This window comes from Strongylocentrotus purpuratus, unplaced genomic scaffold (genome assembly GCF_000002235.5).
Source record: "Strongylocentrotus purpuratus isolate Spur 01 unplaced genomic scaffold, Spur_5.0 spur5_scaffold_20, whole genome shotgun sequence".
Taxonomy (NCBI): domain Eukaryota; kingdom Metazoa; phylum Echinodermata; class Echinoidea; order Camarodonta; family Strongylocentrotidae; genus Strongylocentrotus; species Strongylocentrotus purpuratus.
Genome location: NW_022145606.1, coordinates 29,773,093 through 29,799,132, shown reverse-complemented (window position 1 = coordinate 29,799,132; position 26,040 = coordinate 29,773,093). Strand labels below are relative to the sequence as shown.

Here is a 26,040-nt window from a genome sequence, read left to right as displayed (position 1 = left end):
TTCAAAATATTAAAAATGCTTGAAGACTACTTTGAAGAAAACAAATCTGAACAGTTCTTTAAAAAGCAATTGATATAGATATTTATTTAATTATTATTTTAACAAACATTAAATGCAGAAACTGAAAGTAACGGGTCATTTTGAATAATAACAGGGGCTTTACTTGGCCGTTTGTAATTATTACTTTGCACCGTGATGGTGCAGGTTTTGGTTTTAAAGTTAAGTTTGACCAATACTAAACTATCCCTTTAAAACTATAGATACATAACACATGAACAATCTAAAAATAAAACATAAGAAAATGATAGATGAGTTGAAGATATGCCTCATTAACTGGCAAATATGAATACTCATATAATTCACGGGTCTATGTCTCTATGAATAAACAAGGCAAGATAAAATGAATACTTTGAATAGTGTCAATAATTTGGCAGCACACATATAGCAACTTTGGTAACACACTTTATAAAAGCAATTTGAGTTATTTACAGAACCTGGCAATTCATGCCAAAAAGATGCCCCAGCAAATGATTAAGAAATCTTTCTATAATAAGTCTTGATCTTTGGTAAAACCAAATAGTGGATTGAATTTTTTGTGTACTATATCAAATTCACCAGAACCTTTTAACAAAATGTCACAAATTATCATTAAATACATGTGAATAACCGATTTAGCTATGTGCCTCCACCCAGGATTAGCTTCATCATCCGGTGCAAATTATAACTATTCAAAAGAGTACATGTATTTACTTTCTCATCAACTTCTACAAGTGATAAAAATGTGACTATTTTGAGAAGTCACATTTCAAGTGAAAGTACGGCCAAAAAAAACAAGGAAACTACACTCGTTTCAGCTCTACAAATTGGCAACACTGATGACACCACTGTGAGTAGCTATCCATCAACTTTGTACTCAAAATTTCATATTTTCTAAATTTTCCTTAAAGTTACACATTTCCACAGCTTTTAATCAGAGTATGTTCAGATTACTAATGACGAGTAGCTTTCTACACAACATGCTTTGACTATGGGGGTTAGAAAATGTGAAATTTTGTGCACAAAGTGAATTTAGAGCTACTCAAGATGTCATCAGCATTGTCAATTTGAATAGCCGGGAGTAATTTACTAGAAAATGTTAAAAAAAAGAGTAGTTTCCTTACCGAGTTTGCCCATTTCTTATTTTTAATTTTGTTCAAATTTGTCTCCTTTGATTGAAGCAGTGAAATTTCTAGGGTAGATTTCCCCTTTAAATCCCAGTAAAAAATTGTCCTTTTGATCGACCAAAGATTTAGTGGGCAGGTTAAGATTTCCCAGAAGCCTTACTTCAAATATAAAATCAACACAAAACACATGAACAATCTACAAAAAGCTTTTTACAATAAACTGATAGAATTGAGTTGATATGAATTATTAACAGGCAAATATAAATACTCAAATTTAAGGGTCTATGAATATAGAAGACAAGGTTATAAGAGAGTTTGGCAGCACACACATTGGCCCGAATTCACAAAGCAAGGTTTGAGCTTGTTTACAAACCAGGTTTGTAAAAAACGCGTAAAACGCGTCATATGACGTACGAAAACCAAGGTTTGAGCTCAAACCTCCTTTGTGAATTCGGGCCATCGGTTTCAGCATCCTTACAAAAAGTAGTAAATTTACAGACCTATACAACTTTGTCTTGCATTCTCAACAAGATGATGGCAATTCAATTAAAAAAGATGCACCAACAAAACTGTTATGTCGCTGATAAAGTTTCTCCATTATTAGCTGAAATGGTCAAATTTGGTTTCAATACGAGTTTTAGGATTTTTGCATTGCCCCTGAATGAAGGTATCTTAATCTACCTTGAATGAAAATTTGGTGTTCACTGGTTTGGTAAACGGCTCCCTCAGGTCTTCCACATCAACGGCCGCTCCCGATTTGGACAAAAGCAGTTTTTGTACCAACTGCTTCAGCTGCTGCTGCCCTTCCTCCAGCCTCTGCAGCGTACACAGTACCTGCACTTGAAAATTGCCTGAGAAGAAAAAAACAGACACATAAAATACATTATAATAACAGATCAAGTCATTAAAAAGTTTGACAGCAAATTAATAGGATATTTTGGCGAGATATGTTTGATAGCTGAAAAATTTAGTCACTTCAGGAATATATCACCCAGCTTCAAAGACGACACCTGTGCAGCGCTTCCAACAAAGTATACATACTGTAAGGATTTAAAAGCGACTCTTCTGTAAGAAAACTATACCCATGCCTTGTTGATGAAATAAATTACATGTACGCCGAGATAATCTGCCTCTCTTATCCAATCCAACAGTATTTTAGTGTAGCAACTTAGTACAAATGGCAAATGTTGTTTTGTTAGTTTATACGCTCTACAGTATATGTTCTGATGATAAAAAAACCCTCAGAAACTTTTGTTTGTGAAATGCTATCTGAATTTCTGAAAAAAACTTACTTTCCGAAGCCCGAGCCCTTGCTGGAGTTGTGGGTTGGAACTGAAAAATGTGATGTGGACTTGGACTTCGCATTCAGTTTCGGCATTGGTATCTCTGCTGCCACAGCCTTAATCGTTCCTCCGCGTACATGTTGTTTTCTTTGGTCCTAACCGATTCAAGATCTGAAAAGTAGAGACACATTGCAGATGTTAAAAGGGATATCAAGACATGACAAGAATTCTCATAAACTGAACAAACTTTTGGGTAATGCAAACTTCTTGTCCGAAATTTATGCCTAGATTACAAATTAATTTCCAGTTTTGCCGGAATGGTGCCACATCTATTAATCATCATTTTGCATGGCTGGGACACAAAGCAGGTCTAGCTATCCCAAATAAATTATATTAGGTTTTCATCTGTCGGATTTTGAAGAAAACAAGAAATAAGATGTAAATTATACGTCTCTGGCCGAACCAAGGACTACTAACCATCAAGAGACAAATACTTACCAGCGTCAATTCCGGAATCACTAGAAGATTTGCTAAATCTCTGGGGAAGACGTCTCTTTCGCGTCTACACAGCATCATCTTCCGATACCAGGTTTGACGTGTCCTCTGCCTTCCTGGCGATGCTTTTGCGCTTTCACATAGTTGCCTGTATGTAAATATAAAACAAATCAATCCTTAAGTTATTAATCTACGTTATTGGAAATCAATTTCTTTAAATAATGTGTCATCTGAACTTAAAAGAGGTCGCGATATTTCTAAAAAAACAATTTCCATACAAAAAAGGTGGTTTGGGGAGCCTGTTGTAATAGGGGGTGGGATAATATAAAGTTGCTAAATGGTGGTGGAGGGAAAAGCATGGAATGTTCCACTGGGATTTTAAATGCTATTGAGGGAAGAGTAAATAAGTCGCGAAATGAGCTGGTAGTCGAGGGACTTATTTTCTTCACGAAATAGCATTTTAAATCCCGATGGGAACTTTCCATGATTTTTCCAGACAGCAAAGTTAACAACTCAACTGTTTTAATCATCCGATTACCATGTAATGTAACGAGCCATGCGCACATACCCACTCCAGCAAAAAGTCCATGCTATTATGCGTATTGACCTCTAGCACTGCACTACGTGTTAATACTTTTAGGCAGCATTTGCTCAAAAGGAATAGTCAATATACACATAATACAATCATGCCGATGCGGCTGTAAGCAAATTTTGACAGTAGATCTAGACAAACAATTTGAATTTCTAAATTGTTCTTTCTAACAAAATAACATCGGTAAGTTGAACAAATTGTATTTTATTAGACTAGACTACTGCTAGTGCTATTTAGGTGTCATCAATTGTCACTAAAGTACCGATTTTTAGTGAAAGAGTTTTGTACAGTGGTGTTTGAAATGTTGAGTATCAATAGCACAGCTTTTAATACACACAACCAGGATAGTAATGCAGCTATGTATGCACTAACTCGCAGCTATGTATGCACTAACTCCAAGAAGCTCCGACGCCGTTCGGCATCGGAGCTTCCTGGAGTTATGTGTGCACATACCCTAGCCTACCCAATTACCATACCAGTCAATGCAATGAAAGTTTCAACGACCTGCACATGCAACATAGAGTCTGCCTTACTTTTAGTTTTAATGCAAATAATCAATATTTTATTTCATTTTACATGCTTCAAAATCAATCAAACAAAGCTCAAATTCCTTACAGATATCAAAATGTTAAAATAACGCTTACCTCGGTGTCGCAGTCTAACAGATTATTTGAAATCTCGAAGTCACGTCATTGGTGTAAAAATGAACGCGCTGGATACGATTCACTGACTATTATATACGGTGCGTACGCACTTTGTATACACGTGGTTGAATGGAGCATAATAAATGATGTAGCGCGGTCGGACTGATTGGGCTGGGGGGGGGGGCACAAACATTATGTGAGGGGGAGGGGTCACTCCTTATATATTTCTTTTTTCTTCAAATAATTTCACCTTATGTTTTCTATTTTTTTCCCTCAAAATTATTGGGGGCACGTGCCTCCCTACATCGCTACGCCACAGGAGTGCATCAGTTTGACATACCTCGACCCCCCCCCCCCCCATGCGTATGCATGTGGCCTAATTTCGCCAGCTGGTATTTTTTAAGAAATATTTATTTGGACATAAAAAATAAATTTAACAAAATACGTCTGAATAAAACGTTCTGTAAACGTTTTACAGGACCTATCCAAGAACATTTAATTTGTAACGTCCAAAAAACGTTTTCTGAACGTCTTCAAAAGATCTAGCTCCGCAGCGAATGTAAAGTCCCAACTTAGACGTTATATAAACGTTTTTTAAACGTTTAATATGGACGAAGACGTACGGAACCTGATAAGAACGTTCTGTAAACGTTCTAAAAACGTTTTGTGTTTGCTGGGGTAGACTCTATGTACGTGACTCAGTGCTCTGATTGCACAGCCTCCCTCCCCCCCCCCCCCCCCACCACCACCGCTCTCATCAACGGTAACAATAATTAGGCTATTTTGCTAAATTACTTTTGTAGGCAGAACTGCCTCGATCGGCTCTGTTGATTGACCATAGACTGCATGCTAGAGTAAAAATGCAAGAGAGATGGTAATCACACTCGCACTGAAAAAGGTAAAAATGCACCTAAGCTGTTCATGAAATATAACGTCATCAACATTTCTACTCGGGCAAAGATCGGTCAATATATGGGGAAAATCAACTTTCAGTTTATTGAAGACATGCGTATCACAATTCACATGAATTGCTTGACCATGCATTTATCATGGAGATCTCTTCTTATATATCCATGCATTTATCCTCGTTTAGGATGTTTGGTAACTCATGGAGATATTATATATCCATGCATAGCTGGAGTTGAACGATCGAGAGAGTCTGCCACTTCAAATTAGGGAAAACTTTAACTATATAAACCATAACTATAAAAAAGCAGTACATTCATAAACACTGACAAGTGCAGTCTCTCATATACTTACTAAGCGGAGAAGAAATAAGTGAATACATAACCCAAATCCAACTACAAAAAACACTGTGTAAAATTAAGTTCCCCAATTCGAGATAACAAAAATAAATAACTTCTTACATAATGATACAGCGCCAGGTTTCTAATCATAAACATACAGGCTAACGCCAACGGGATGAAGTAAGAGTAAATTAGTATTTGTAATTGGTCATCTAGTCAAGTCACATCGGATGACATTCATTAGTGAGCAATTAGACATCTATTTCATGGACACAAAATATAAGAACGAACGGCACAACAAAGGCGCAAGCAGCATATTGGATTTCATTATAGATGCTAAAGCGCAGTGGATGAACGTTGATGATTGCAATCAACATGTAGTTCAAGTTGTATACACTATACCTCTCTCACATGGCGATCGTATGCCTCGTCAACGTCGGTTCCCTCGTCTGAAGAGAAGGTATATACATAATCTGAATCCATGATGGGTCAGAAAGTATAACGATATGTCAGTGAATTAGCGTAAAAACGAACGGCAATATTATGCAATAATAATATAAGTACAGGTGTCAGTGATAAAAGGGATGGTGATGAACATGTGGCATCTAGTCTAGTTCATGGTCAGCATGCCCCTTCAGTCATCAGACCCATTTCACCACTTTGCTCGTATGATATGTTATATAATTATATATTATAGGCCTATTTCATGTATTAGTGCGATCTCACCTAGTTGTATTCATTTGTATAAAACCATCAACATGGCACATAATAAATATTGTGCGTTTTATTGCAGTATTAGGAGTAAAAAATAAAGACACAGCCAAAAGGGGACTAAAGTATAGAAGACTAGTCTCACCAAGCATGGACCCTCGATGAAGTGACCTTCAGCGAATGGTCGAATCGCTCGGTTACGTAACGAAACTCCAATGAGGGTTCGCGGTTTCACCCCATCCCAGATGAACGTTCTTGCAATATTCGTGTACACAGTCATGACAGTGTATGGTCTTCCTGGGCATACAATACTTTCAACATTACGCTAGATGTCATCGTTGAAAAAACAAGGAAAAAAACAGGTATAAATGACATCTCCCTGAACAATCTAACACACGACCGCTGTGCCATTCATACCATTACTGGATGAAGGGGCTCGTAATCTTTTCACCTCATACATACGTTTTGTGATCGGTCAGGGGAGGGCATGGACCCTGATAGCAGAGACTGGTAAATATCACGTCATATTTACGTCTTGTACTACGTCTTTAAGACGACATAACACGACGTCAAAAAGACATGATTTTGCACCCGCGCACGTCGTCATGAGGACGTCATATTTTGACGTGATTTTTACGTCTTATTAGTCAAAGAAAGACGTCTTTAAGACGTCAACTTGTACCATAGGAAGACGTCATATGGACGTCATATTCACGTCTTTTAGTTAAAGAAAGACGTCTTTAAGACGACATAACACGACGTCAAAAAGACATGATTTTGCACCCGCGCACGTCGTCATGAGGACGTCATATTTTGACGTGATTTTTACGTCTTATTAGTCAAAGAAAGACGTCTTTAAGACGTCAACTTGTACCATAGGAAGACGTCATATGGACGTCATATTCACGTCTTTTAGTTAAAGAAAGACGTCTTTAAGACGACATAACACGACGTCAAAAAGACATGATTTTGCACCCGCGCACGTCGTCATGAGGACGTCATATTTTGACGTGATTTTTACATCTTATTAGTCAAAGAAAGACGTCTTTAAGACGTCAACTTTTACCATAGGAAGACGTCGTATGGATGTCATATTTTGTCGTGATTTTAACGTCTTATTAGTCAAAGAAAGACGTCTTTAAGACGTCAACTTGTACCATAGAAAGACGTTGTATGGACGTCATATTTTCTCTTTAGGTCCTATTGGTTAAATAAAGACGTCTTTAAGACGTCAACTTTCACCCAAGAAAGACCTGTATACGTTGTATGGACATCAAATTTTGACGTGATATTTACATTTTACTGGTCATTTCGATGTACCTTTTATCCTTACATGATCTTTACGTCTTTGTTGTCCTCTAAATAACATCTATAAGACCACCTAATCAAGGAAGAAAGTGTCAAAGTACACATTCTGAACAATCACACAGTAAAATCAAAGCAAAAGAAAAAACATCACATAATATATATATACATGCCAGACAGAAAGTAATTTTCATATTTTTAATGTACACGTATATGGTATGAAAATGGATAACAAAAATATAAAATACGTATTTCTATACCTTCTTATTCTATCTAACTTGGCTTCCATTGGTACAAAATCTTTTCATCACTATCCTGACACTTCTTCCAAAACATGCTGTATAAATACCTAGTGTATTTCTGTCAGTCTCATAATTTATTTAAGAAAGTTAACAGGCCATCCCAAAGATATCTGTTTCGTTATAAATTGTGCTACAAGAAACTATGACATATTGGCTAAACTTATAAGTCTTACGGTTGTTGGAAGCAGGTTAGCAGCATAGAGACTAGGTAAAGCTACACTGATACCCGCAGTATTTTAGTAGACAAGCAAACAGCACACTGGGGAAGTTCCTCATATTCAGCAAAACAGCATAGTGGAAAGCTAGGCATTCATCAGTGCAGCTCTACCTCGTCTCCTTGCTGCAAAACCGCTCCTGACAACCCCAAGACTTTAATGCAGATAAAGACTATCATATAAAACAAAAGGTTGTTGGAAAGAATTTCTGTGCATGAAAGATCAATTCTTGTTACATACATGGGGAATATCTAAGTTCATGGCAAGAATTCAGTATAAAGTATAAAACTATACAATCTAAATCACACACAGGAGAAAAATGGCACAAATGATAAACACATGGCTTAGCTAAGTTATTTCTCACACTCAAAAGGAACAAGTTGGCAGCAAGGGGAACAGGGAGAGCTTCACTGATACCTGCAGAGTTTTCTGATGATGGTTGCTTGCCCGTTGAAACCACGATGTTCACATTTGGCGATACAGCATATTAGAAAACTGTGCAGAAATCAGCTCAACTGTACCTATTCTCTGTGCTAGAAACCTGCTTCTTACGGGCACATGACTTAAATATAGTGGCAACATTCATATTTATAAATAACAAAAAATTAGTTTTGTTGCAAATACAGAAGCTGAAGTTTAAGTATAAAAATACAATTTATATCAGATAACATTCCCGCCAGTACGATTGGCTCAGTTGGGCAATTCCAAGGTGACTGTGGAATAATTATTCAGAAGATATTTTCCAGTTTAAGATAAAATAGCAAACATGCTGAAAAAGTTTAGCACAAAGAGATATATTCCATTGCTAATGTCACAACATTCATTTGGCAAGTCCCAGGAGTTTCACAAAAGAATTAAAATTTAACTTAAATTTTAACAGCGAATTCAATATACATGTAGGTAAGCCATATTGTGCTTTCAAAATCACAGATACAATCCAAGAATTTTATACTTTTAACTACCAATTGTTTTTCAAACCACAAGATATTTATGGTTTTCATTGAAAGCGCTACTGTGTGTCACTCTTTAACAGTTAATTCTCCCAACAAATTTTGAATTTTCCCCAACCGTTTTTCCATGAAAATAAGATATAAAACAGGCCTTTAAAAATCTTTCAACGCCTAAATTTGGAAAAGGTATTGGAGCTAATTCTTTGCTTTGTGATGATTTACACTCACTTCAATTTATAAAAATAAAGTTGGGAGAATTAAGGAATGGATCTGATCAGTTTTCCCAATTTTTATCATCAATAGTGGTCTATGTTTAACTCAAATGTTCAGATTATCTTTCAGTGTACATACAGTATAGCATTGAAGTCAATACCTTAGCACCATTTTCTCTCATCTGAACAATGTTACCAAGTCCCTTTAAGGCTCCTTCAGATATGCTGCTGCAAAACAGTCAAAATCGCAGAGTTTTTTTAATGTTGACATAGAGTTCAATATGCTTTACATTTCTGTATATTATTAAAAAAAGAGCTCACTGAATATGCGCAATCCAAAACATACAAAGACTTGTTGCCATTCGCTTTACACATAAAACCAAACTGCATCATTTTCGAAAATTGTTGGCGGTTCACGTTCCGTATCTGAACAAGTCTTAGTTGCCTAATAATGGAATCGATTTGTATTGTATTTACATTACTCAATTTTTCTCTATTACCAACTTACATGTATATATAATTTGCAACAGGTTTTAAGAACTGATACAAAGCGGATGGGGGGTGGGGGTGAGCATGAGACTGAGCATATCAAGTCTACTACATAAGCATTATGAAACAGGTCAACTTCATAAATAGTAATTACAAATATATGCAAAATACTGGAATCTTTTACTCAAACTGTTATGTCAGTTCGTACACCCTGTAATTCATTAAAATTGTAAGTGACATGAATGGGAATTTCAGTTCCACAGCTTAGCCATTCAGGTTTGTGGCTACACCTCACCTCTCCCCTCCCCCAATCTCTCTTACTCTATAAATTTTAATGAAGTAAAAAAATAACCTTTTTTCTAGCAGTTAAACTATCGGGTGAGTGTAGATCTACATGTAATCTTGGAAATATTCCTCTTCAGCTTGGACTCATGGGTTAGCTTTTGGGTGGAATCTCTGGCATTATGCACTGCTTTCAGATCCAGGGAACATAGACGCAAGGAATTCTAGTGCATGAATAAAGCAAAAAGAAAGGAATACAATTTAAGACAAACTTTTATATATTTTAAAACTGGAACGTAAACAATGAATTAAATAATGTGAATTATGTCAGAAAAATACTGCTTGGTAAGATTTATCAGAAATAATTTCTTATTGCTCACAAACATAAAGTCAACACACCTTTGGATTTTAAACATTTGTGGGCAATGCAAAACGTGATTCAGGATTTTGTTTGGTAAATTATCAATACAATTGTAGTTTGCTGATGAGGACCATGACTCACCAATCAGATTAGTGGAGCCATCGATTTGGAAATATTCCTCTTCAGCTTGGACTCATGGGTTGGCTTTTGGGTGGAATCTCTGGCATTATGCACTGCTTTCAGATCCAGGGAACATAGACGCAAGGAATTCTAGTGCATGAATAAAGCAAAAAGAAAGGAATACAATTTAAGACAAACTTTTATATATTTTAAAACTGGAACGTAAACAATGAATTAAATAATGTGAATTATGTCAGAAAAATACTGCTTGGTAAGATTTATCAGAAATAATTTCTTATTGCTCACAAACATAAAATCAACACACCTTTGGATTTTAAACATCTGTGGGCAATGCAAAACGTGATTCAGGATTTTGTTTGGTAAATTATCAATACAATTCTAGTTTCAGGGATGCCAGTTAGAATTGATCAGAGGGCCTAAAAAATCACCTAGAATGAGCTAGCTTGTACACAAAAAACCTAAACTATGGTATGAAAATAACTCGCCAGGACCTGAATTCAGGCTATTGCCTGAAAACTGGCATTCCTGTAGTTTGCTGATGAGGGTAGAATGAAAGCTCCTTGACCTATGCTGAAGGGTAAAAAAACACTGTTTGAAACACACATAATATTGTCGGTTATTGCAACATACCTGCAGGTTTTAGTGATCTAAAATTAATAGAATTATAAATATATTTGAAACTTAGGACAAATAACTGAAATAAGCCTTTCAAATGAAATGAACCATTATGAAGTGTCTAATTGGTGAATGTCTCAGTGATCATGCACAATATGACAAATAAATGTACAGAAATAATACAAGTACATGTACACATTTACCGATAATGGCTTCAACTGTTTCAAGAGGCTGCTGATCCTTAGGGAAGTAGGGAACATCCACAAGGTTGAGAGAGAGTAGCATTTTCTGCATGGTTTCACATCAATATACTGAGGCGACAATGTGCTTTGAATCCACTTCTTTGACGAAAGATGTTAAAAAAGGATGCCTACAAATAAATGAGAAAATGAATAAAATTAAAACAAAATGAATGGTTGATAATGTATGCATGTGCAACACATATACTACAAACTTCTTTGAACAGCCTTTGGGGAAAGAATTTTGTTTACCATTTACAGGTCTAACCGATTATTTCCAGATAAACATTTCTGTATCCGGTAGCCTATAAGATAAATTTGCTGTCTAAAGACTATAGAAACGACTTGTTTAAGGTTACATGTTTGTGACACAAGTCACTGCTTTATTCCTCTACGTATCGACACGTAATGCTCAATTTCCAGACATCTGGGCCCGGGCCGGTAGCGTCTTATTTTTTCGTACCACGGCGAGCCCGGATTCCTGTTTTATCATGAATATTCATTAGGCAGGGCCGGGGAAAGTCTCGATTCTCTTGAATATTCATGTATGATCGAGGCATGCGCAGCATCGAATATCGTGTGTAACAAGTACGTTGGATTAATGGCAGGCCTATAATATGACATAGAAAAGCGCTGTCATGGTCATTTAGATAATACAGTCATAAATGCTGTGTTTAATTACTAGTAAATGCCAAAATGTCAGTACCGGTAGACAAGATATATAGCATATATTTCAAGTAAGAGTCTTGATAGGCAATTTGTGAGTAGCCTAGGCCTACTTTTCTGAGATTAATGGGAGTCTAGTTCTTTTCATGAATTGGTAAATAATCAGTTCTAGGTTTGCTTTTTAAATATTACAAGCAGAGGTTGCATTATGGTATTGAATATGTGATACAGTATTATAAACTGTATAAAATAGATAACAAGAATAGGCCTACATACAGACATTTATCAAAAATAAAATACTTGTGTATTGCACTTAAATTATTTCTATGATCTATGCTCACTTAACTGCATAAGGAAGAAAAGGAAGAAAGAAAAATGGGATTAGAAAGAAGAATAACAAAATTATTAAAGTAAAATATATATAAATAATAAATGAATGGAAGAAATAAAGAATACGGAATAGATACCAAGGAAGAAAGAAATAAATTGCAAGAAAATTGAAATGAAAAGAAGACAAAAGAAAAAGGGAAAGGAGCAAGATAATATTGATACCATATCTTCAATCTTGTTTTCTTTTATCTTGCCTCTTGTTTTTGTTTAGGCCTAGCTACCATTTTTTCCTTTCCTTTCTCTTTTTCTCTTAAAAGTTCTCTTTGGTTTCTTTCTAAAATAATGAGGGAAGGGGGGGGGGGTGGGGGACTCGATGATAATTCATCATTTGAAGGTTTACAATGTGAAGTCCACGAGTTATATGCACCCACTGAAGAAAATCCATGTACAGGGTTGCTGCAGGAACCCCAGCACCCACAGATCCCACGCATGATGAGACAAACTCGAGAGAAAACTACACATTCTTTCACATACATTGAAGAAAAAAAAGAAGAAAAAAATCCAAGATCGGTTAAACTCTTTTTGACCCCTCCCCAGGACGTCGATCAATTACATGTATGTGCCCCCCCCCCCCAAACTCTGGCTACGGCCCTGGCGATAATTACCCACTATTCAAATCTGACAGGTGCCCCTTTTTCTACAACAAATGCCCCTTTAACTTCATAATAAGTGCCACTGTTCCATTTTCATAAGTGCCCCTTGTGATATCTGATAAAATCCCTTTCATTTTTTTACTTTGACACGCGTCCCCTTAAAATTTCTAACAAGTGCCCTTTTACCTTTTGATATGTGCCCCTTTCCCTGTTTAATAGGAGCCCCAACCCCAACCCTTTCTCATAAATGCCCCTTTGACACATGCCCCCTTTTCCTTTTTTTATAATTCCCCTTTTCTCTCTTTCTCTGTCTTTCGAAAACTATCTTCTGCAAGGTTTGTTCTCTTGACTGAGCAACCTGTTGCAATTCCTTTCTGTCTCACTTTCAGTCGTACTTGTTGCCACTCATTTGCATTCACTCGTTATCAACTACCATCAACCATTCCATATTCACTCCATTACTGTCCACATTTCAATTTCATTCTCTTCACTCTCCCTTTTTGCAGCCTTTCCAGGAGCTTTGCTAGAAGTAGAACATTTTTAATGTAGAGGCCAGAGAAACCGGAAAGTATGTTAATCATTTTATTCAAATATCTAACTTGAAAAAAAGGAAAGTGAAACATTGTTTAATTAAAATATATTGACATAATTTTGTTAAAGAAAAAATTTGAATTTAACACTGGAAATTTGTAATTGGTTTGCCAGCCCCCCCCCCCCCCCCAAAAAAAAAACACTCAAAACACAACAGTGGTACCAGGGTTTTTGTTAGGAGGCCCATGTACTGTATAATTTTTATTATTAAGAATAGTTTTCTCTTTTTTATTAATTTGACATTGGCATACCGTAAATTTCACCAGGAACCCCCCCCCCCCCCTCCCGACACTGCCATTACTTCTACCAACAGTAATGCTATAATTCAAAATTTCACTTTCTAAATCCTTCTAATATAAACATATAATCATATTTGTACAGAGGATAAGATAAGAGGATAGCAAGCCCCCCCCCCCCCCCACTCCCTGTTTTCTTTAGTTGGGAAGCATCGAAACATGATTCTATGAAAGCTACCAGTTTGGATACGAAAGGCAATGAGGATTAGCAGTTTCCATATTTAATGCATTTAGAGTGTTGTCTTTCAAACCTTCTTACATACAATACTTGAAGTAGCAATAATTTCATAATCTACAAAACTTCCCATACAGAAGTCCATAGAGGTAAATGAATTTTAACATGTATAATTATAATCAAAATATCATTGATTAATTCAATCTTTGATAAAGACTGATAGACCTTTATCAATCAAATTTGAAGGAGAATCTTTCTGCCCAGTCCTCAGTTTCATCCTATAAGATGGTAGTTGACATTTATTGGGGGTACCTTCATGTATATTAGCACACTTGCTCGTATGAAGTGTAGTAGGCCCGCATCTCTAGATATGATCCCGTCAACATCTGTTCTTTGTTCCTCTCCTGAGTTTGCAAACCAGAATGCCTTCATCATCCACTGTAGAGAGGCATCATCCTACATGAGAGAAAACAAAGTAGGTACATGTACTTCAATTAAAAATTGATACTGATGGATACATATCAACCATAATACATCCTATAAACAGACTTTTATCAATCTTATTTTGTGTTTTTCTTCATCTTCATTGCTCAAGAAGTGAAAGTACCCCTTACAAAAAAAAAATGAGGGGTCCTGTGTATACCCTACATGTAGTGCTTACAATGTGCATTTGATATGGCTCTTCTAAACACAGGACCTCCTGTAAATAAGGACAAATTTTCCTTTGTAAACATAGAAAGAAAAGACATCAATATTTGTATACTAGGTGCAGAACTAGAATAAAATATACCCTCCACTATATATGCTTGCAATGTCAACTTAGTTCCATTTCCTTTTGAGTGAATTAATAGGTGGTCGTTTAATATGTGTGTGCTAAATAACCTGATAACTGTACCTGCATGGGACTTTCTGCTTCATCTTGCAAATATAAGAGATGTTGTAATGTCCTCCTTCCAGCTCTTCAGTTTCAATCTTTTGGAACAAAAAGAAGAAGAAAATCAATACGACAATCAAGGCATCCCTTCCTCCTTAACAAAATAAAATAGATCTAGCATAATTCAAATCAATAGATATTTTTATGTCATGGTTGGCCTTAATTTTAATATGGTGTGGAAATCAACATTCCTATTTAATGAACCACAGTACAAAGTAAAACTAAATGGAAGATTTAACTTGTGCATCAAACAGTGGTTTCTATGGCCTATGAACACGAAGCAGTACTAAGTAGAATTTGTTTGTTATAACAAGAAGAGGTGGACTACATACCATATAAGCAGAGGCGGCGCTCCGTTAGGGGGGGCAGAGTGCCCTCCCATTTGGTCAAGTACCCTAAAAGTGCCCCTTTTTACATAGGAAAGTGCCCCTTTTACTCTGACAAGTGCCCCTATTAAGTTTTTAAAGTGCCCCTTCCCTTTTTAATAACTACCCCTTTTAACTTGGATAAGCGCACCTTATATCTTCACATGTGCTCCCTTTCATTTTTAATAAGTGCCCCCATTTAAAAATAGGCCCTTTCCCTTCTCATAAATGCCCCTTTTCATCTATGAAAATAGTTCCTTTTCATCTCTTGTAAATGACCCTATTCACTTCTGAGAGATACTTGTTTTACTTTGACAAGCACCCCTTCCCCTCCTAGTCAGTACTCTTTTCATCTCTTATAAATGCCCCTTTTATTTTGACACGTCCTCCTTTTCCTTCCTATATAATGCCTTTTTTCCTTATAAGCACCCTTACCCCTTATCATAATTACCGGTATTACTTTTCGTCTTTGATAAGTGCCCCGTTTATTTAAACATGTGCCACTTTTTCTTTTTAATAAGAGCCACTTCCCCTTCTCATTACCCTTTTAACAATGATATGTACCCTATTTCCTTTCTTATAAAGAACCTATCCCTTTTTCATAAATGCCCCTTTTCACTGATTATAAATGCCCCCTATCAAAATCTGATGGGTGCCTCTTTTCCGTCGACAAATGCCCATGTTCTTATCATCCCTGGTGCATGCCTCTTTGTTTAGGTGTAAGAAGTGCCCCATTTTCACCTCTGATAATTAGCCTTTGTACTTTGACACATGCTTCTTTTCTTTTCTGATAAGTGTCTTAACCCTTTCGATAAGTGTCCCCTTTTCCTCTCATCATTAAACGTGTCCCTAATTTCAAGCGACTAAAAGCAATTTCCCACAAAGCTCGCTCGCCACGCTTGCCCATAGTTATAGATGTTATAATTATGTAACTTATCACAGATCTATTCAGTCTTCCGTTATGAGATTGTGCTTATATAACCCCATCAGGATTGGGTTTTCCTCTTTATAAGATGTAATTTTTCGCACTGCAAGCCAAAAACTGCAAAGTATGATACTTAAGCAATATCTTAAATGCTGTATTAAGAGAAACAAATATTGAAATCATCCCTGATAATGTAATCACAAAATAGGGGTATATACCAATGTCAAAAAATGGTATATTTTCCCTCTGAAGGTGCCCTTTTTTTTTAAGAAAGTGCCCTTTTTGTTGGTGCCCCCCCCCCCCCACTTTGGAAGTTGCTTCGCCCAAAGGCTCCTCCGCCGCCTCTGCGTATAAGTAAACATAATTGTCGACTACCCTAGGGGTCTTCTCTTATACAACGTCCAACAAAAAATAGATTTATCAAATGAACTGCACACTTTGGAGAAGAAAAAATCTTTAATATAGGCCTAGATCTAGAAAAGTTATGACAACTTGACAAGCACACTGGACACACACAACATCTGAACATTAAATAAATGAATCCTAGGTCTAGTTTGTTTGTTTTTGAATATTTTTATTAATAAGTTCCAGGTTTACGTCTAAATGAAATATGGTTTGGAGCCGTTTGATTATCCATGGTCACAAACAATTTTGGTCTAAAAGTTGACACGCACCAATGATGCAACTGAGCGAACGGATAGCACTTAGTCTTAGTAATACTAGTATAGCCAACAGAGTCGACATCTACTAAAGATATAAACAAGAATTAACCCTCTTGGATTATTAAAGAAATCATACTTCATAGATTATTTTAAGGTGTAACGTTAAATCTAGATTTAAATTCAATGGATGATTGGTGAATTAGATTCACGATGACGATCAAATTTGGAATAAAACCTGATCAGAAAGTTTTATCTTAATGCAGATGAGCACCGACATTCCCCAACGTGGGCCTGCCGGAACCCCGGGGCTCTAAAGGGTGACATGAAGGCAAACCGCAGTCAAACTACTTCACGACGATGAAAATCAAAGTGCAATTTCAAGAGAAATATTTTCCTAGCCTTTTCCCCACAAATCTGTTGAGAACAGTCTCAAAATGTAAAGAAATTACAGTAGATCACGAATTACAGCTTTTTCAAATTAATGACTAAATTCTCTTAATCTACTGATATTTCAATCAATTACTCACCCATATGCATTCTCCGTGAACTAAATCTTCTCACTTTGTGCGAGTATCGCGCGCGTCGTGCATTCCCACCTCGATATGAATATTTAAGAGAATCTAGACTTTCCCCGACCCTGCCTAATGAATATTCATGATAAAACAGGAATCCGGCCTCGCCGTGGTACGAAAAAATAAGACGCTTCCCGGAGTTATCTCCACGCCAGAGTTATGGGTCACTGGTAAAAAAGTCTGGAAATGATTCTGAACTAGTAGTAGATCATGTAGATCTACAGTATTGCTTGGAATAAAGTAGACACTCTCACACTGTGTCACACGTGACTGAATGTATTATCCTTCTTTGACTTCTTCTTCTTCTTCTTCAAGATAATCTGCCTCCTTCAATACTGAAGATTCTTACAGATGCCGTATACTCGGCCTGATTTGGGTGTGCAGGTGGACCATTACACCGGGTTTTCCCCTACTCTTATACGAAAAGTGCAATGGGTTCTTAACGTGCAAGGGTGGTGACTCTCCTGTACACGGGGCCTCCATTTAACGTCCTATCCGAGGGACAGAGTGTTTTCCACTTGACATAGCCTGCGTCTATGAACAAGGTCAAGCCAAGGGAAGGGCAGTAAATTCTAGACCTAGTGCCAAAACTTTCATCAGTTTGCTTCTCTTATTTTTCTGCTTTCTTTTAGTTTTAGAGCAGTTGTATATTCGAGTTAGATTTCCCTTTAAAGCCATGCAGCCCATGTGTAGGCAAATGAGTAATTTTTTTTGCTTTAAATGATGCCCCATGCCATGCATACCTTCAATCAAGACCCTACATAAAAATACATATATGGGATCATACATCCAAATCTTGTCAGCAAGTGTTGAAAGTCCGAGCTCACTATCACTGACATAAGATCATACATTACCAGGCGCGTACGCAGGGGGGGGGGGGGGGGGGGGGGGGGGGGGGGGGGGGGGGGGGGGGGGGGGGGGGGGTTTGGGGGTTAAACCCCCCCCCCCTTTGGAAATTTTTTGTGTGTAAACCCCCCTACAAAAAACCTAAAATCCCCCCCTTTTGGATTTTTTTTTTTTTTTTTTTTTTGTTTTTTTTTTTTTAATTATTAAAAAAAAAAAAAAAAAAAAAAAAATTATTCCCATGGCCGACCTAAAAAAGGTGACCTTACCCCCCCCAACGGAGCAAAATGTCAAATTTCCAAATTTCGAGACCAAAAAAAAAAAAAAAAAAGTGTCCTCTTACCCCCCCCCCCCCCCCCCCCCCCCCCCCCCCCCCCCCCCCCCCCCCCCCCCCCCCCCCCCCCGCTTATTCAGCGGTCGGCTGAGTCGTTGCGATTTTTTTTGGGACCAAAAAAAAAAAAAATGTGTCCTCTTACCCCCCCCCCCCCCCCCCCCCCCCCCCCCCCCCCCCCGCTTATTCAGCGGCTGGCTGAGTCGTTGCGAAATTTTCGGACCGATTTATAAATGTTAAAACCCCCCCCTTGAAAAAATCCTGCGTACGCGCCTGTACATTACAGTAACATAGAGACTACATATCAACTTTTCAGAACGAAAAACACTAACTATAGATTTATGTACTTTTTGTAAATAAATTAGGTAATTCTAGGACTTACCCATATTGTAAATTTGCAGGAGAAAACAAGAGTATTTAGGAGGATGTACTTCATGCAACGGCTTTTTTCACTCTGAATTCAAATACATTACATACACATCGCATGCATAGTGCATGTAGTCCCTACGCCTTGCCTTGAGTATAACTGTATATGCATATATCTGTACACACACACGTACTTGTACTTACACACTCCCGTTTGTACTAGATGCGAGCATGTTTAGTCTTGATCGATATTGCAGACCTTGGTGCGTGTTAAGATGGTGCAAAATCTGTAAATTGGTCCACTATATAATGACTAATGACATTTGAGGGGGGGGGGGGGGGGGGGGGGGGGGAGTTGTTCCCTATTTTCAATTCTGATAATTGCCCTATTTACTTTGGCTTATGCTCATATTAGATGTTGTAGTCTTTACCCGATTATTATCTTGGAAAAAAATAGGTTATTAGAGACGTCATAATGGCGTCGTTATAACGTCGTCCTTACGACAAAAAATATCTTGGAAAAATAGTCTTTAAAAGAGGTCATAATGACGTCGTAATGACGTCGTCAATACGACAACAAATATATTGGAAAAGATAGTCTTTTAAAGACGTCGTAATGACGTCGTCGATACGACAACAATTATCTTGGAATAAATAGTCTTTAAAAGAGGTCATAATGAAGTCGTAATTACGTCGTCAATACGACAACAATTATCTTGGAAAAAATAGTATTTTAAAGACGTCATAATGACGTCATCGATACGACAAAAATCAGCTTGGAAAAAATAGTCTTTTAAAGACGTCATAATGACGTCGTTATCACGTCGTCGATACGACAACATTACATTGGAAAAATAAGTCTTTTAAAGTTGTCATAATGACGTCGTTATCACGTCGTCAATACGACAACATTACATTGGAAAAATTAGTCTTTTAAAGACGTCATAATGACGTCGTCGGTACGACAAAAATTAGCTTGGAAAAAATAGTCTTTTAAAGACGTCATAATGACGTCGTTATCACGTCGTCAATACGACAACATCACATTGGAAAAATAAGTCTTTTAAAGTCGTCATAATGACGTCGTTATCACGTCGTCAATACGACAACATTACATTGGAAAAAATAGTCTTTTAAAGACGTCATAATGACGTCGTCGATTCGACAAAAATTAGCTTGGAAAAAATAGTCTTTTAAAGACGTCATAATCACGTCGTCAATACGACAAAAATAAGCTTGGAAAAAATAGTCTTTTAAAGACGTCAAAATGACGTCTTAATGACGTCGTTAATACGACAAAAATTATCTTGGAAAAAATAGTCTTTTAAAGACGTCATAATGACGTCGTCGAGAAGACAAAAAATATCTTGAAAAAATTAGTCCTTTAAAGACGTCATTATGACGTCGTAATGACGTCGTCAATGCGACAAAAATTATCTTGGAAAAAATAGTCTTTTGAAGACGTCATAATGACGTCGTAATTACGTCGTCCATACGACGTACGACGTGTTTACCACTTTACGACCAATTTATGACGTCTTTAAGACGTCAGTCTGCTATCAGGGGAGGGGCTGCAGATAGCCCCAAACAAATTACCGTCTTCCTCATTTTCTAACTAGATTTCAATCGCCTTGAACAAAAATAGATGCATACAGTCATGAATACATATATTTGTGTGAATCACAAACAAGACAAAGTTTTATCCCTCTTTAGGAGTTTGTCTGAACATGCCATTTTTCGGCAAGGGCTGCAAATGAAGAATAAAGAGAAGAAGGAACTTGAGAGAAGGAGAAAAGAGGAGGAAAAGAAGAAGAAAAAGAAGAAGGAAAAAGTCAGAACATGATGAAGAAGAAGGTGGAAATGAACAAGAAGAAGAATTAGGAGAAGTAGAAGAAGAAGGCTGGAGGACAAAAAGAACAAGAAGAAAAAAGTAGGAGGAAGAGGAGAAGAAGAAGAAGAAAAAACAAAAGGAGAACAAGAAAAAGAGGGCATAACTAGTCCCGATAAAGACCTTCGATGGTGACGACAAGTTGACATTTCCCTTGAAATATTATTGTAAATGTATACATAAAAGAAACGACGCAGCACGATTCGAGCGTTTTTTAATTCTGTGATCATGTTGTTGTTCTACTCACATACATGTTTATCCCGTCATGTTTCTAATTCCCGTTGAATTTGTCAAAATTATCTAAACGCCCCGCCCCCCCCCCCAACTTCCTTATACAAGCCTGACCCCGTGTACGCACTACAAAAAATGAGAATAATCAAGATGGGCTCGTCTATAATTATTATACGCCCAGTATACAACCACTGTCTTCATACTTTGTAGGAGATTGTTCTAAACTGGGAATACGCGAGTCTTGAAACACGTCATCACAGGATGGAAACAAATATAAAAAAAAATAATTCATGATCAACAGTATTTGCCCTAAACAGGAAATTATATATGGAAACCCCTCACAAAAAGTACCGCAATTCAAGTTTGCAATGAGCGTTCATTAAAAATGTTATTACTTTATAACCGTTCATTAATTTGGTACAGCTTGTTTTCTCCCCTTTTCATTGATATTTTATCGTAGAATTACATCTAAATAAATTATGTAGTAAAGTCAAACGCAACATGTTGTAAAATTCATAGATTATTGTGAACAGAATATCCTCCTTTTGTTTGGAGAATATAAAGTGTTCTGAACGATATTCAGTCTGTCATCTCATTTGGAAGATGACATGCGGGATGACAGTGGTGTAGCGTGGTCGGACTAATTGGGGGCACCTTATGTATTTATTTGTTGTTTTCCAAAAATATCCCCTATGGTCTCTATTTTTTTTTATTGGTGGGGGGGGGGGGGTCCCTCTCGCTAGCCACTGCGGGATGACATGTGTTTTTTCTCTGATTTTGAGGTGTTGCAGTAGCATTTTTGTATGTTGTTATAAGAATATTTTGTGTTTTATTGACTCATTGAGAAATTATCGCTACATTTTGACTCGTACACAAAAAAGTCACAGATTATTGCAAAAACTTTCGCAATTCAAATTTTAGCTTTCACATCTCTCCTATATACTTTATTATTGTTCACACAGTTGGTATCATTGCAAAGCTTACATAAAAAATGAAATAATCTGTTGTTTGGACAATAAAAAATGCTGTTGTACTTTGTACTGTAATTGGAGTGGATATTGTGTGAACTTTCTTTGCTTTTCCTTTCAATGTAATTCCCCTCTTTTGCTTTTATAAAATGGAGAAATGGTTTGTTCGGGCTTTATGTTTTTAGTACACAAAGAATTTGATATTTTGAATCTCAAATATCATAATAATGTACACCATAAGCGTACCATTACGGATTATCCAGAGGAAGGGGGGGGGTTGCGCTGAGGTCTTTTCGCCTGGGCCAATTCTCCATTTTATAATGATATTGCAATCAACCTGAACAACAATGAATACAAATTTAATACATAATGCATGAAGAAAAGAGTTTTGCCAGTAAATCGTTAAAAAAAATTCTACTTGTAGCGGTTGTTTCTGAATAATGTCAGTTTTCAGTTTTCGGCACTCTTCAACACCAAAGTGACAACGCAGCACAATTTAATCGTTTTTTCATGCAGTTATAGTTCGTCTAGCTGAGAGCAAGGTGCTACTCACATGTCACTTTTTCATTTGCGATTGAATATGACAAAATTACCTCTCCCCCCCCCCCCCCACCAACAGGCTCAATCATGCACCCAAAAAAAAAGAATTATAAAAATGGGCTCTATATCACCTGATAGCTGGTTTGTTAAGAGGGTGATCTACTTGAAACGCGTCATCACAATTTATAATCACATCACATCACATCCATAATTAGCATTATTTTCCAAATTATTATAGTAAAAAAAGAAAAACACAGGAAAAATACCATTACGGCTTGTCGGGGGGGGGGGGAGGTGCTGCGCTCTATTACGACGGGCAAATTATCGTCTACTAGATTTCAAACGCCTTGAACAAAATATAGAAGAAGAAGAAGGAGGAAATGAACAAGAAGAACAAAAGTAGGAGCAGGAGGAGGAGAAGAAGAAGAAACAAAATGAGAAAAAGAAAATGAGGGCATAATGGGTCCCGATAATGACCTTCGATGGTGACGACAATATGACGTCATAAAGTAACAACCCAGCACGATTCGAGCGTTTTTTAATTCTGTGATCATGTTGTTGGTTCTCCTCACATAAGTCATGTTTATCCCGCCATGTTTCTAATTCCCGTTGAATTTGTCAAAATTATCTAAACGCCCCCCCCCCCCAACTTCCTTATAATCGCCAGACTCCGTGTACGCACTAAAAAAAAAAGTGAATAATCAAAATGGGCTCGTCTATAATTATCATACGCCCAGTATACAACTACTGTCTTCAAAGTTTGTTTGTAGGAGATGGATCTAAACTTTAAAAAATGGAAGTTTGTCTTATAATCCTGTTTTATAATGTTGTAAATGGTGTAAATTTCCTTTTCGTGAGGTTTTGATCTGCGTTTTACTGATTTTTTGTAATGTTTTTATAATAACTTGTAAATATTGTGATTTAAAAAAAAATATTATTGTTCAATAAAACACATAAAGAAAAAAAAAACTGGGAATACGCGAGCCTTGGAACACGTCAGCACATGATAGAAAAAAAATTTAAAAAAAATCCATGATCAACAGTATTTGCCCAAAACAGGAAAGAAACCCCTAACAAAGGTACCACAATTCAAGTTTGTTATTTCGTAAAGCTTGTTTTCTCCCCTTTTCATTGATATTTTATCGTGGAATTACATCTAAATATGTTGTATAAAGTTAGTCATACGCAACATGTTGCAAAATTCATCGATATTGTCAACAGAATATCCTCCTTTTGTTGGGAGAATAAAAAGTGTTCTGAACGATATTCAGTCTGTCATGCATTATTGCCAATGGCGTAATCATCTCATTTGGAAGGTGACATGCGGGATGACAGTGGCGGAGCGTGGTCGGACTGATTGAGGGGGCACGCCAAATTATGTATTTCTTTGTTGTTTCGAAAAATATATCCTGATGGTTTCTTTTGGTTTTTCGAAATTATCTGGGGGTTCCCCCCCCCCCTCCCCCACACTACGCCGTTGCGGGATGACATGTGTCCTGCAGATTTTGAGGTGTTGCAATAAACTTTTTGTATGTGGTTATAGGAATATATATTATTGTTTTATTAACTCATTGAGGAATTATAATTACATTTGATCCTTACACAGATTATTGCAAATAGTTTTACAATTCAAATTTTAGCTTTCACGTCTCTCCTATAATATACGACTTTATACTGTAATTGAAGTGGATATTGTGTGAAATTTCTTTGTTTATCCTTTCAATGTAGTTTCCCTTTTCCTTTTTATAAAATGGAGCAATGGTTAATTTTCAGAGCGTTATGTTTTTAGTACACACAGAATTTGATATTTTGAATCTCAAATATCATAATAATATACACCATAAGCGTACCATTACGGATTATCCAGAGGAAGGGGGGGGGGGGGGGGGGGGGGGGGGATGTGCTGAGGTCTTTTTGCCTGGGCCAATTCTCCATTTTATAATGATATTGCAATCAACCTGAACAACAATGAATACAAATTTAATACATAATGCATGAGTTGGTGCTGCGGTCTTTTGCCTCATTACGGGCAAACTATCATCTACTGGATTTCAATCGCCTTTGAACAAAAGTATTGTTATATAGAAGACGAAGAAATAGAAGAAGAAGAAGAAGAAGAAGAAGAAGAAGAAGAAGAGACGGAACTGACATAAGTAGCCAAGAGGAGGAGGTGAAGAAGAAGACGAAGAAGAAGATGAGGAAGATGTATAGGCCTTTTAGAAGAAAGTGAAGAAGAAGAAGAAGAAGAAGAAGAAGAAGAAGAAGAAGTAGAACTAGAAGAATTGAATTAGAAGAAGAAAGTACAAGAGTAGGAGCTAGAGGAGGAGAAGGAAAACAAGAAAAACACCGATAAAGACCCTCGATGATATAAGTCGATGGTAACGATAATATAGACAACATAGTTTTATGATGCACCTTCCCTCGCCCCCCCCCCCCCTCCCCCTCCCCCTCCCCCTTCCCCTCCCCCTCCTCCCCCCCCCCCTTCCTATATATTCAGTGCGGCGCGACCGATCGGCATGACGGTTGGGCCAAGGAGGAAAACGCGCGAAATTATAGGTGCACAATATAATTGAAAAAATACAAGGGGGGTTACTCAACAGGTACACGGGCACGTTGACGGGCTAGAATAGCCAGACACACTCATTTGGGTGCGAGATCATCGTACACAATGTGTCGTGTGTATTTCGTAATGGACAATTTGTAATGTATTTAGCGACAAATACGATGATCTAGAAATTTACGAGAAATTGCGCCGAAATTGAAGATCGCAGAACGTTTACATGAATTTTGTTCATCATGTTTGGTCTTTCCATACCTCTTTGTTGGCCTAGTTAGCCCCTTGCTGTGATTTGATTTTGACGGGGATCGACCTGGGAAAGTGGTATCACTAGTCATGCTAGTGGAATCCTATCCTTCCGATTTTCAATGCTAAATTATGATTTTTTTTTTTGGCACGGACAAAAAATACACGGAACACAGGTAAGTCCCTTTTCGTCAAATGCTAAGCCTAGTACTGCTGGTTTAATATTGTAAAGTTGTACAATTTAGTGAACGAACTGACACGGCTCAGATCTCAACTGTGGTGGTGAATGCAGACAGCCCATGCGAGGGCCGGGCAATCCTTCCATACATGTACAGCTGAGCCCGACGCAACACGGTTGATCACTGGCAGCTACCGCAGTCACTTTGCTAGTATACAAACCCAATGTTTATTTCAACTTGTAATCGATTCTCAAATCTCGCCATTGCAAGCAGACGACAGACATTAGCGCATGCGCAGTATAGTTACTCCTGATAGATGGCGCTGTTTGAATTTTAAAATTGTTCATCGAACGGCAAGCGACTGAACCGTTCATTCGGCCATTTCAACATTGAGCATTTGGGCATATATTTCTGCTTTTTTGAGAATTTAGGTTGAAGTATTGCCATCTAAACCTCTGAAGACAATATTCAAACAA

General features: G+C 37.2%; 3 long non-coding RNA genes across 4 annotated transcripts; all 3 read right to left on the bottom strand.

Annotated features, from left to right (window-relative positions):
- Positions 1-1,533: 1,533 nt before the first annotated feature.
- LOC115927370 lies at positions 1,534-4,229 on the bottom strand. Its single transcript, XR_004065594.1, has 4 exons — positions 4,178-4,229; positions 2,945-3,089; positions 2,456-2,617; positions 1,534-2,014 (listed from the first exon to the last, which is right to left on the bottom strand). It is a non-coding gene; the product is annotated as an uncharacterized LOC115927370 (long non-coding RNA).
- A 4,304-nt stretch (positions 4,230-8,533) lies between these two features.
- Positions 8,534-19,083, bottom strand: LOC115927368. Of its 2 annotated transcripts, XR_004065592.1 has the most exons (5): positions 18,972-19,083; positions 11,211-11,377; positions 10,393-10,521; positions 9,961-10,114; positions 8,534-9,347 (listed from the first exon to the last, which is right to left on the bottom strand). It is a non-coding gene; the product is annotated as an uncharacterized LOC115927368 (long non-coding RNA). The 2 variants fall into 2 exon arrangements; XR_004065591.1 differs by lacking the exon at positions 8,534-9,347 and having other exon boundaries at positions 9,818-10,114.
- On the bottom strand, positions 14,267-17,437 carry LOC115927369. The gene is made up of 3 exons (XR_004065593.1): positions 17,371-17,437; positions 14,853-14,929; positions 14,267-14,413 (listed from the first exon to the last, which is right to left on the bottom strand). It is a non-coding gene; the product is annotated as an uncharacterized LOC115927369 (long non-coding RNA).
- Positions 19,084-26,040: the final 6,957 nt, after the last annotated feature.